We start from the raw sequence: 12116 nt of genomic DNA on the forward strand, positions 1-12116 counted from the left end.
CCCACCCCCCAGCCAGTAGGCCCTGATTGGGGGGCTGGCCGGCCAACCTCCCAGGGTCCCTCCCCCCGGCCGGCTGGCCCCCTGATAGGCCTCGATCACTGGCCAGGACGAGGGACCCCACCCGTGCACCAGGCCTCTAGTAGACAATAAAATGATTGGTGGGCCCTGGCTGGTTTGGCTAAGTGGATAGAACATCAGCCTGTGGATTGAAGAGTCCCGATTCCATTCTGGTCAATGGCACATGCCTGGGTTGCAGGCTCGATTCCGGGCAGGGGGCATGCAGTGGCCAGCCAATCAGTGATTCTCTCTCTTCATTGATGTTTCTGACTCTCTCTCTCCCTCTCCCTTCCTCTCTGAAATCAATAAAAATATATTTAAAAAAAAAAAAAGATTGGTGGTTTCCAGGAGGTTGGAGGAGAGGAGAGGGATAAATAAATGGAACACGGGGGATTTTTAGTATAATACTGCTCTGAAGAGATACAGACATTATGCATTTATTAAAACACATAGAACTGCACTGCACAGAAAGTGAACACCAATATAGGTTTTAGCTAATAATCATGTATCAATATTTAGCCATCAATTGTAACAAATGTACCAAGTTAATTCAAGATGTTAATGATAGGGGAATCTGTGAATAGAGTTTATACTATCTACTCCATTTTTCTGTAAACCTAAAACTGCTCTAGAAAATAAAGTCTTTTAATTGTTTTAACTTGGTACTTGAGCAAAGATGGTACTTTATTTGCCATTTTCAAATCCAGTACCAAGCAGAGTGCCTGGCACAAAGAGGTGTGTCAGTGTCAGATAAATTAAAGGTTATAAGTCCCAAACGCACGCAAGCTCTGAAAACACACACATACATCTGGTGGTGACCCAGTCACAAATGCAAGAAGCTTTAACAAAAGAGGTGATATTCAAAGACTGAGCATCAAGTACAAGAGACCTTTCCTAGGTAGACAAGGGTGGGTAGAACACACAGAGAATAATTTGTGAACAAAAGCACAGAGACAGGAGGGGGGGGCGGTGTTTGCTAATAGCAAGAGGGCAAATTCTGGGGACTTTCTGTTTGGATTTCCTTCCAAAGCCAGAACAGTCATTTAGACACTACAATTAGTTTATTGACAGTTTACAAAATGTATTCTTCACTGGTAGGGTTTGTATATTTGCACCTCTGTTCTTGTATGAATGTTATGATTTGTTTAGGTGATTTTTCTTTTTTTCTTTTCCGTTATTTTTATTTTATTCAAGCTTTGCAATGACTTTTGGCCAAAGGACAGTAAGGTCCTGCTTTGGTCATGTTGACCAAATTAGCTTGGCTCTATTCCTTAACAAAAGACTATGTCTTGTGCAAGAAGAACTAGAAAAGTGTATGTACAAATTAAAATAAATCTAACTGCAACATTAGAAAATTTTATTCAGATGGTAAGTTAGAAATCTCATATTCTCCTCTGAAGGACCACACATTATTGCTACATATAATACATATTCATGTAGTCAAGGTTTCTTTGTGTACCTATTACAAGACATGAATATGACACCAAAATGATAAGCTCTCAAGACTCAGTAATACAATATGCCACTAAATGTTTATTTAAAACCAAAATAAAAGAACTTTGAATAATTCTAAGTGTTGAATTTCCTAATTTTTTTTTTTTTTTGCAATCACTTTAAGAAAAGCTGAGTAAGGGAAAACAGTGTAAAAAAGTAATTGCTGCAAATAAGTGTAGCGTCTCATAAAGAAAGTAAGCATTTGGAGAAACAAACTTTATATTGCCAAAGTAAACATGCAATTGAATATTGCTAAGGGAGAACATTTCCAACACAGGTAGGACAATTCCTTGGATTTCTGGCCAGAAAAATAAGGCTCAACCTTCAACTCAAGTCATAGATTATCTTCTATATTCCCTCACTATTTTACATTCAACAATATTTTTTCAGAATGGAGACTTCCATGATGAATCTCAACTTAATAACAGAAACATCAGAAACACAAGGTATATGATGTAATGTGAGTAGCTGAGCTCCTAGGACAAAAGACCAGAGATCAACAATACCTTCTTAACCAGTGAGTGATTTATAGGCTGTTAGATATTAGTCTATGCACTTTATTCCTTGAGGATTTTATTTCACATATGTATGTTTATTTTTATTATTTTTTTTCCAATTACAGTTGCCACTCAATATTATTAGTGTCAGGTATCTACACTAATAAAAGAGAAACATGCAAATTGGTGTCACTCCGCTATGCCCACCAGCCAATCAGGATGAGTATGCAAATTAACCCAACAGAGATGGCAGTTAATTTGCATATGCAGGCGCTGAGCGAAGATTGAAGACGACTGAAGACTGAAGATGAGTGAAGACTGAAGACGACTGAAGACTGAAGACAACTGAAGACTTAAGAGGCTTGGCTTCTCCACTGCAGCTGGAGCAGAGAAGCCAAGCCTCAATGCTGTGGCCCGAGTGGAGAAGCCAAGCCTCACTGCGGCCGCAGTGGAGAACCTAAGCCTCGAGGCTTGGCTTCTCCACTACAGCTGGACCAAAGGCCTGGTTCCCAAGTGCCGGAGGAAAACCGGTGCCGGCAGCCAGGGGAAGGAAGGCCTATTGTGCGAATCTTCGTGCAACGGGCCTCTAGTATAGTATAGTGGTTATACATTTATATAACTTACAAAGTGGTGCCTCCAATGAGTCTAGTACCCACCTGACAACATACATAATTATTACAGTATCCTTGACTATATTCCCTATGCTATACTTTACATCCCCATGACTGTTTTGTATTTCTTAATCCCTTCACCTTTATCACCTAACCCATAACACTCCTCCTATCTGGCAACCATCAGTTTGTTTCTTGAGGACATTTTTAAAGCTAGTATTCCATATTTTACTTTTACATTGATCAAAAATTTATAATCACAAAGTAAAACAAAATGAGTTAACTTTTCGCCAATAACAGTGAGAAAAGTAAAGAAAAAAAGTGATAATGCTGTGCCGTGGGGAGTTCTGGAAAGTTGGTATAACCTATCATTTGAAGGAAGATTTGGCTGTCACAAAAAATAAAAGGAATATGAAAATGTCCACATCCTTAGTGCATGTTCCACTTCTGGAAACATATTATCAGCCCTACATGGGGTTCTGGAATTGATGGTTATTATCTCTTCAATCTTTATGGAACTGTGTAAGAGTCTAGTATGGCTGCAGCCCCATAGCAACACCTTCCTCTGGCAGGAGCAGCCTGGTCCTTTGACCCCAGTGAGCCATGTTATAAAAAGGTTCAGAAGTGCCCTAACTGGCTTGGCTCAGTGGATAGCCTGTCAGCCTGTGGACTGAAGGGTCCCAGGTTTGATTCCAGTCAAGAGCATGTACCTTGGTTGCTGGCTCTCATTGAGTTTCTAACTCTCTATCCCTCTCCCTTCCTTTCTGTAAAAAAAATCAATAAAAAATATATATTTTTTAAAAGGTTCAGAAGCATAGTGACTGACATCTCTATATTAAACATGTATTATTTGTGCAGTAAAAACAATACATATACAAGAAACCTTTAAACTGAGAGATAAAAAGAACTTTCTATGAAACCAAGCACTGAGCTTTAAATATATTTGTATTGATTTCAGAGAGGAAGGAAGAGGGAGAGATAGAAACATCAATGATCGGCTGCCTCCTGCACGCCCCCTACTAGGGATTGAGCCTGCAATCTGGGCATGTGCCCTTGGTTGGAATCGAACCCAAGACCCTTCAGTCCACAGGCTGATGCTCTATCCACTAAACCAAACCAGCTAGGGCCAAACGCTGAGCGTTACAATTTAGTGCTTGCAGCAACCCAATGGCAGCTTAGTACTATTTATTATGCCCATTTTCCAGATAAGAAAACTAAGATATAGAAGTCAACCAGCTCTAGTAATGGAAATGCAGATTTTTCTGTGCCTTGCAAAGTTTAAACTTCTTTTTTTTCTTTTGATGCCTCAAAATTCCCACAGTCTGTGAATACTCCACTCAAGCATACCTGTGTGATAAGGCTGATCCCTACCACAAGTTCCCTTTCTTGCTCTCCCCTTACTGTGACCTAGTGACATTCAAACACACCAATGTCATATGCTCATGCCTTGGGCTTAAATGAACGTAATAAATCTTTTTCACTTCCATGGGCCTCTCTGTAGTGTTATCCCCCACTGACATCCAACTGATCACTAGTAAAACCCATTTTTAAGTAACAATTGCTTCTTCATACAACATAGTCTGGCTCTAAAAGCACTTCACCTTCATTACTACTCTACAGAAAGTATTCGTTTGAATGAAAGTCACTAAGGGACTGAGAGACTGACATCAAATGAGTGGAATTTGCATGATTTTTTGCTTTAACAAGATAAAATAGCATTAGATATTATCATATATGCATACCTTTGCCAAGTTTCTGACGTATTTCTAATATCATGTACCTACATCTTACTTAAATATAAATATTTTCAAAGGTCCAAGTAATCTCAACACTGTTGTACAGGAGACCATGTTGGCAAACACTGTTCAACTGGTGAGTATCTTTTTGTTCAACAGCCATATTAGGTGTGCTAGATCCTAGGTGGGGGGAGGCAGACAAGAAAATGGAGAAATGGTATAACTATGCACTCTAAGAACCCATTGTCTGGTTAGTTAAGGAAAACAAAGAAATTAATAATTCCAATAAAATGAGACAAATGCCATGAGAGTCAAAGTGCTAAAACTATAGAAGACTGTCACGACCTGTAGAAGTCTAGGAAGGTTTCTTAGAAGAGGGAATATTTGAGCTAGGTACTAAAGGAGTTGCAGGGATTTTCCAGGAAAAATGAGAATAGCACATACTAGCAAGAAAAAACATATACAAGACATGGAAGAATGCAAAGGCATAGTCCATTTGGGGAAAGGCTGGAGAAATAAGTATAGCATGGTCACAAGATCAAATGTTTCAGAAAAAACAAAGGGTAAAAATGGTAAGTTGTACTAGGACAAGATGGTAAAAAACCTACGCTGTTTGGACTTTACCTTTCTTATAATGGGTATCAATAAAAGGTTTTTAAACAGGAATTATATCATAATTTTGTTTTGTAAAGATATGTGGGGAGATCAGCTGTCTATAGATGCAAGGACACAATTTAGGCAAATGTTCAAATGGCCCAGGTGAAAGATAGTAACCAATATCAAATCAGTGGCATAGAGTGGGAGAGATGGTTGGATTCAAAAGCCATGTGTGGGCAGAATTGAAAGTATTTGTACCTCGTTACATGAAAGGGGGAGAAAGTCTTACTAATGACTCAGATTAAACAATGATCACAGATAAAAGGCTTCTGCAGAAATCCATATAAATGTATTTTAAATATTTACTCAAACCTCCAGAATCTTCATCAGTTTCTGGACAAACCTACAGCTTAGAGGTAGCTCACTCAGAGGCTCTACAAAATGGCATGTACTAAGTTTGTTTGACAGCCTCACCACAGTTTGGATCTCATAGCATGGAGAATCTTTAAGCAGGCAGAAATCTAACCAGTTAGGAGGATACTCTGTAGAAGTGAAGATATGCCCAAGTGTATATACATTCTAAGTAACAGACTGAACTCAAATTTTCCAACTCAGAGAGCAACTCATTACACTGATTCGTCAAACACCTGTAGAATTAGGCTCATGAGTTCCACACATTGAAAGATTCAATGGAGACTTAATTGGACATTCACACCAATCTAAGTCATGCCATTTCACACCCTGTTGCAATGCAATCAGACTTTGCAAATTGCAACAATCATGGAGATGCAAGGAGATTTTAATGATTGCTTATGACCTTCTCTGTTGGTTCCAGTAAATGAAAAGAGCACAGTTTTCGAGCATACCTAAAACTTTAATAAGACTAAAAGTTGCCAAAACCTCAAAGAGATACTAAAGCTCCCGATCTTAATACATCAACTGTAAAATGTCCAATCACCAGAGATATTACTGGAAGATGCTATATTAGTTCAGTAGAAAAGCTATCATTCTGGAAGAGAACAGTACATTTAAAGAATAATATGTAAAATAACCACATCAATATATTCATAATGCACTAAGCAATTTGAATTCAATAAATTACCTAATCCTACAATTTGATCCTCTGAGAGGAATAAAGGAGACATAGCATTATCCTCACTTTGTAGACGAGGAAACGAAATTGCAGAACAGTTCAGAATCACACTTATGAATAACAGTTTCACATATCTGACTCTGTATCCCTTCAACTAGATAGCAACGCTTCCCTTTTCTACTATTTCGTTTAGGTTGTTGAGAAAGATAAAAGACAACATTAAAATCAAGTCTTTGTTGCCAACATTTTATCGCGTGGTTCTGCAGACGAAACTCTTACACAGAGCCAGGCCTTCCTCGGCATGTTACAGGTGAACCTGAATCTCTGGTCGGCACAACACTCACAAACAGGTGGGCCCTGGGATCCCTAAGGGTGTAATCAATTTCTCTTCAACTTCTATACCTGTCATTAAAATAATTCCGTGACCTTCTTGTCCCAGCGGAGTGCGCCTACTGAATACCACCAGCAGCATCGCCACAGTAGAGATGGATGAATACTTTCCAAGGCTGACAATGTTCAGCTGAATTTAACTATTGGGACTCTTTTAAACAGGCAGGGTAGTTGCTGTTACAAAAATGCACACTATGTACAAAAGATAATTATAACCATCTTACATAACTATCATTTCAGAAGGATCACAAATAGTAAGTAGAAAGGGAAGGTAAATTAAAAGGCAACCTATTCAAAATGATGATCAAAGCAGAAGTCAGAGTGACATGGAGCCAAGAGCCAAGAAACACAGGCCGACTCTAGAAGCTGGAAAGGTAAAGAAAAGGATTCTCCCTGGGGGCCTCCAGAACCAGCCCTGCCAACCTTTGTGGAATTCTAACCTCTAGAACTGCAACTCAGTAAATCTGCATGGTTTTACGCCAAAAAAAAAAAAAAAATTAAAGAAACTGGGGGGCGGGGGAGGATCTATTATACTTCAACTTTAACTTGGAAAACAAATAAGACAACAAAAGGGGATATACGTATCTGCAAAAAATAATCACACATTTAGATCCTTTAAGGAGAATATACATGCAGACAACTATTTCTAGATATAATAGGATACTGAGCACCTTGTGAATCTATGAATGATAAGGATAGCTTATCATTTTAGAATTAAATATTTAGTAGATTCCATTTTAATCCTGTAAAAACTAATAGTACTGCATGACACATGTGTCTATTATCCAAAACATAAAAATTAAAGGAACTTCATGTTTAAATTGTACAAACTCAAGTGTACTGTATTGTAAATCTTCTTTTTAAAAAAAAAAAAAAGATGTTGCTTTCTGTGCAAAATTTAACTTGAGTCTTGAGAAACCACTCCAGACTTTATTTCACATGGAACATCTTTCACCATACATACTAGCAATGATGTCAGGGACTCTGGTTAAACGTAGTAGTAACAGAGCTGATCACATAAAAGGTATTCAAACTATATCAAGTAACAGTGTGTTGTTTTGTTTTGTTTTTTTGTTTGTTTGTTTGTTTGTTTTTTATATATATATTTTATTGATTTTTTACAGAGAGGAAGGGAGAGGGATAGAGAGTTAGAAACATCGATGAGAGAGAAACATCGACCAGCTGCCTCCTGCACATCTCCTACTAGGGATGTGCCTGCAACCAATGTACATGCCCTTGACCGGAATCGAACCCGGGACCTTTCAGTCCGCAGGCTGACGCTCTATCCACTGAGCCAAACCGGTTTCGGCATTGTTTTGTTTTTTAACATCACCATTCAGAAGGTTGAAGTAGCCATACTGGTACATGGCACATTATCATTTTGTTCCTTATTTATTTACTCCTTTTTATCACCATAACCTACTCCCATGCACTGGGCCCCACAGGCAGCCATTGTAATGTGCTTAATGAGTACTTAATGTACGGGTTCTTACAAGATGTGTACTGTGCTAGGCTTGTGAATTCTTAGTTCACATAAAGAATATATGTTCCCCATACTCTGACATTTGTCACCAAGCACTATATTCTTAAGATCCATTCATGCTGCTTTTATCGAATCTGTTGCTTTTAACTATAGACACTATGCGATGTGCACCCACCAGTCTATCTCTGCCTCCCCCAGAAATGGTCACCCAGATACCTCCTCTCCTCCACTGGTAACACAACAGTGAATAACTGGACACATCTTCCTGGGGAACTATGGGACATTCCCATGTTCACCTGTAGGAATGAAGTGGTTGGGTCATAGAGTAAACAACTAGTTAATTTGCTCAAGTACCGTAATGCCAGACTGCTTTCCAGAACAGGTGACCCAGTCTATGCTCACAAGCCACACACACATTTACCTATTTATTCCCTCATTTGGCTTTGCCACTTATTAGCTCCATAAGAACCATGAATAAGCTCACTTCTGAACCTAGCTTTCTTTTCACCAAAATGAGACTATTTACTCCAATCGCCTGATATGCTTATCATGAGAAATAAATATTAAGAAATAACATGAAAGTACTTTAAAATATATAAATAGGTATTTACAAATGTAGGCAATTATTGTTGTAATTTTTGTCCTTATGATAATTTCTAATTTTTCTCTATCTCACTCCACCCCCAACCTGCCAAATGAGAGGAGGTAAGTGAATAAACCTGAAGCTTAGCAAATGAAGCTTTCTCCCAGATACCTAAATATTCAGGGAGATTGGAACAGAATGGGAAAATTTCTTTTTCTTCTTTTTTATCTCATCTCTGCATTTATTTAATCAAATATGCTAGTAAGGACTATGTATGGAGCATTGTACTAGTACTAAAATATAAAAATTTGTACAGCAAATGTACACATGGTACATAAGCAAAATTTCCATCTAGGCCTTGAATTTTGTATATGTTTTTATTGATTTGAGAGAGAGAGGGAGAGAGAGAGAGAAACATCAATGTGAGAGAGAAACATCAATAGGTTGCCTCTGATATGCACCTGACCAGTAACCAAACCCACAATCTGGGCATGTGCCCTGACTGAGAATCTAACCGGCAACATTTCAGTGCATAGGATGATGCTCAACCAACCAAGCCACGCTGGCCAGGGCTGTACATAAACTTTATTCCTGAATGTAATTACTTTGAAGATGGTAGCTCCTGATATCATAAAATAACAGTTCCAATGAATTGAGCACCTACTATATCAACATGTCATGTATTTTTCCTCAAACACTCAAAACAACCCTGCAAGGTGGATGTTATTACTCTAGTTCCTCATGAGAAAACAGACACAGTAAAGTGATTTGCCCAATGGAGCAATTAAATGGTAGAACCAGAAAACCCGAGTATTCTAAAATCCAGGCTTCCTCTTTCCATTCTACTTAATTTCCTTTAAAAAGATATGTTTCAAGATATCTTTAGTAAAGGGCACACTATTGTAGAAGCTATAAGAATACAAACAAAAATACCACAAAAATTACAAAGATGCAGGCACAGTTCAACAATAAACACTACCATTTATTTAACATTTATTATTGCCAAGTGCTTCATGTGCATTATTTATAGTTCTTATGAAAATGTTGTAAAGGAAGTTAACTCATCTCTATTTCAAAGGGGTGGAAATTGAGATTTAGCTTTCCAAGGTAATACAGTTGCTAACTAGTAAGGCTCAGACTAAAACACCAGTCTTCCTAACTTTTAAACCATGGTTTTTTACTGTAAATGACTACCTTTGAAGATAATAGAAATGTTGTAAAATCAGATTGTGGTGACGGTTTTCCAGCTCTATCATACCAAAATTTATTGAATTATACACTTTAATGGCTGAATTTTATGTATATAAATTAAATCTCAATAAAACTGTTAAAAAAAAAAACTCATGGTTTTCTCTTTCCAACTATGCTTTCTTTTACAAGCTTGTAAAGTCTTACCTAACATCATTTTTTTCCAATATCCACCCTTCATCCAGAGTTAAAATCATATTTCCAAAAATTCTCACATTAGTACATGCCAAAAGAACAAAACCTCCCCAATATACTTTCTCTTTCCTCCTATTCTGATCTGAGACCATTACCTCATGTGAGGTAAGACATGAATAGTTTCTTGTACAGTTACCCACACACTACCTTTTGATGCTACAATCCTACTCCTAGGTATTTATGCTCCCCTCAAAAGGAAGGGGGGCATATATGTGTCAATAAAAGACATATATACAAATGTTGAGAGCAGCTTTATTCATAATAGCCAAAAGCTGAAAACAATTCAAATGTATGATGAATGGATGGATAATCCGTGGTCCATTCATACAGTAAAATACTACTCAGCAATAAAAAGAAAAAAATCTATTAATATCTAAAACAGTATGGATAAATACCAAACTCATTATGCTGAGAGAAAGAAGCCAGGCACAAAAGGAAAATATACAAAACTAATCTATGGTGAGAGAAATCAGAACAGTGGTTGCCTGATGGGTTGTAGGGAGTTGGGAAAGAACACAAGGGAACTTAGGATAATAAATATTCTGTTGTGATGGGGTATGACATTTGTAAAACTGGTAGAGTTGTACCCTTAAATTTGGTGAATTTTATTGTATATAAATTATCTCTGTATATAAAAGCCTAAGTGACCATTTGACCATTAGCTATGATGCGCACTGACCACCAGGGGGCAAACACTCAATGCACAGGCATGGAAACATGGACCAGACTGATGAATCTCAGAGGAAGGGGGGAAGGGGAGGGCAGGAAGAGATTAACCAAAGATCTTATATGCATACTAGAGGCCGGGTGCACAAATTCATGCACCAGTGGGGTCCCTCAGCCTGGCCTGCGGGGACCGGGCCAAAACCCACAGTCTGACATCCCCTGAGGGGTCCCGGATCGCAAGAGGGCACAGGCCAGGCCAATGGACCCCACCGGTGCACAAATCCATGCACCGGGCCGCTAGTACTTCAATAAAGGTGATTAAAAATCATGCACACACACCAACACATACAGAAGGGGAGGAAAAATCTATTATACTTTACTTGACCTCCATAGAAACAGGCTTTTAAACATCCTGCTCCACCATTCTAAAATCTAATAATTCAGTTACAAACCTGTTCTCTCTTTTCTCATCCAAATAGCTGAGGATCTAATTGCTATGTCTTTAGTTCTGAGTGGAAAAAAAAGAGGGAGCTAATCAACCATTCTCATTACTAGATTCCTTTCTTTATTTTAAAGTTCATTCAACCAGCTCACTAGACTATGACATTTTGGAGAGTAAAAACTAGTTCTTATTTATCTGCTGCCCATGTGCACCTGATATCTGGTAAGTGTCAAATATATCTTAGATAAACAAATTCTTGTTTCAACTGAAAAAATGCAGTGCATCTCACTGTATGTAAGTGGTGTGCTGCAATCAGCTAATCCCAGCTTGCAAGATAGCCAATCATGGGCATCTCTTCCCAACTCCATAGGTTCACCTCCCACTGGCAGTTTGAAATCAGCCATGATGGAAGTATTTTGTGATATTGTGATTTATAATAAGAAATGTATAGTTGGCCTTCAACCTCTCCTGGCACAGAGATCTTAAAACCCTTGGAATTTCCCAAGTGATGAAATCAGTATAGGTGTCTTGTTATGTTAATGAGGTGACTTTTGGACCAAAACTAAGAATGGAGGCTGGTAACCAGGAGAACCAACCCTGTAATTAGAGGATTGGAACTTTCAGCCCCACCCCCTAACTTCCAGGGCAGGAAAGGGACTGGAATTTGAATCAGTCACTAAAAGCTAATGGCTTAATCAATCATAGCTATGTAATAAAGTCTCCATAAAAACCCAAAGGACTGGGTTTGGAAAACTTTCAGCTTGGTGAACACATAGAGATTTGGGGAGAGTGGTGTGTAAGCTCTGCACCCTCTATTCCTTTCCTTGCCCATGCATCTCTTCCATCTGGCCGGTCCTGAGTTATATCCTTCCTTTTATAATAAACCAGTAATCCAGTAAGTAAAATATTTCTCTGAATTCTGTGAGTCACTCTAGCAAATTAATTGAACCCAAGGAGAGGGTCATTGGAACCTCCCATCTATAGCCAGTTGGTCAGACAGACCTGGGATTGTGACTGGCATCCG

The 12116-nt window shown here is 38.4% G+C and overlaps 1 long non-coding RNA gene across 1 annotated transcript in view; it reads left to right on the forward strand.

The window, feature by feature from the left end:
• LOC106725911 overlaps positions 1 to 10220 on the forward strand; it is a 12266-nt gene extending 2046 nt beyond the window's left edge. The window contains exons 2-3 of the long non-coding RNA XR_001361915.1: positions 7819 to 7824; positions 10210 to 10220. This is a non-coding gene — a long non-coding RNA (uncharacterized LOC106725911). The remainder of the gene's footprint in view (positions 1 to 7818; positions 7825 to 10209) is intronic.
• Positions 10221 to 12116: the final 1896 nt, after the last annotated feature.

This window comes from Myotis brandtii, unplaced genomic scaffold (assembly GCF_000412655.1).
Source record: "Myotis brandtii unplaced genomic scaffold, ASM41265v1 scaffold196, whole genome shotgun sequence".
Lineage (NCBI taxonomy): Eukaryota > Metazoa > Chordata > Mammalia > Chiroptera > Vespertilionidae > Myotis > Myotis brandtii.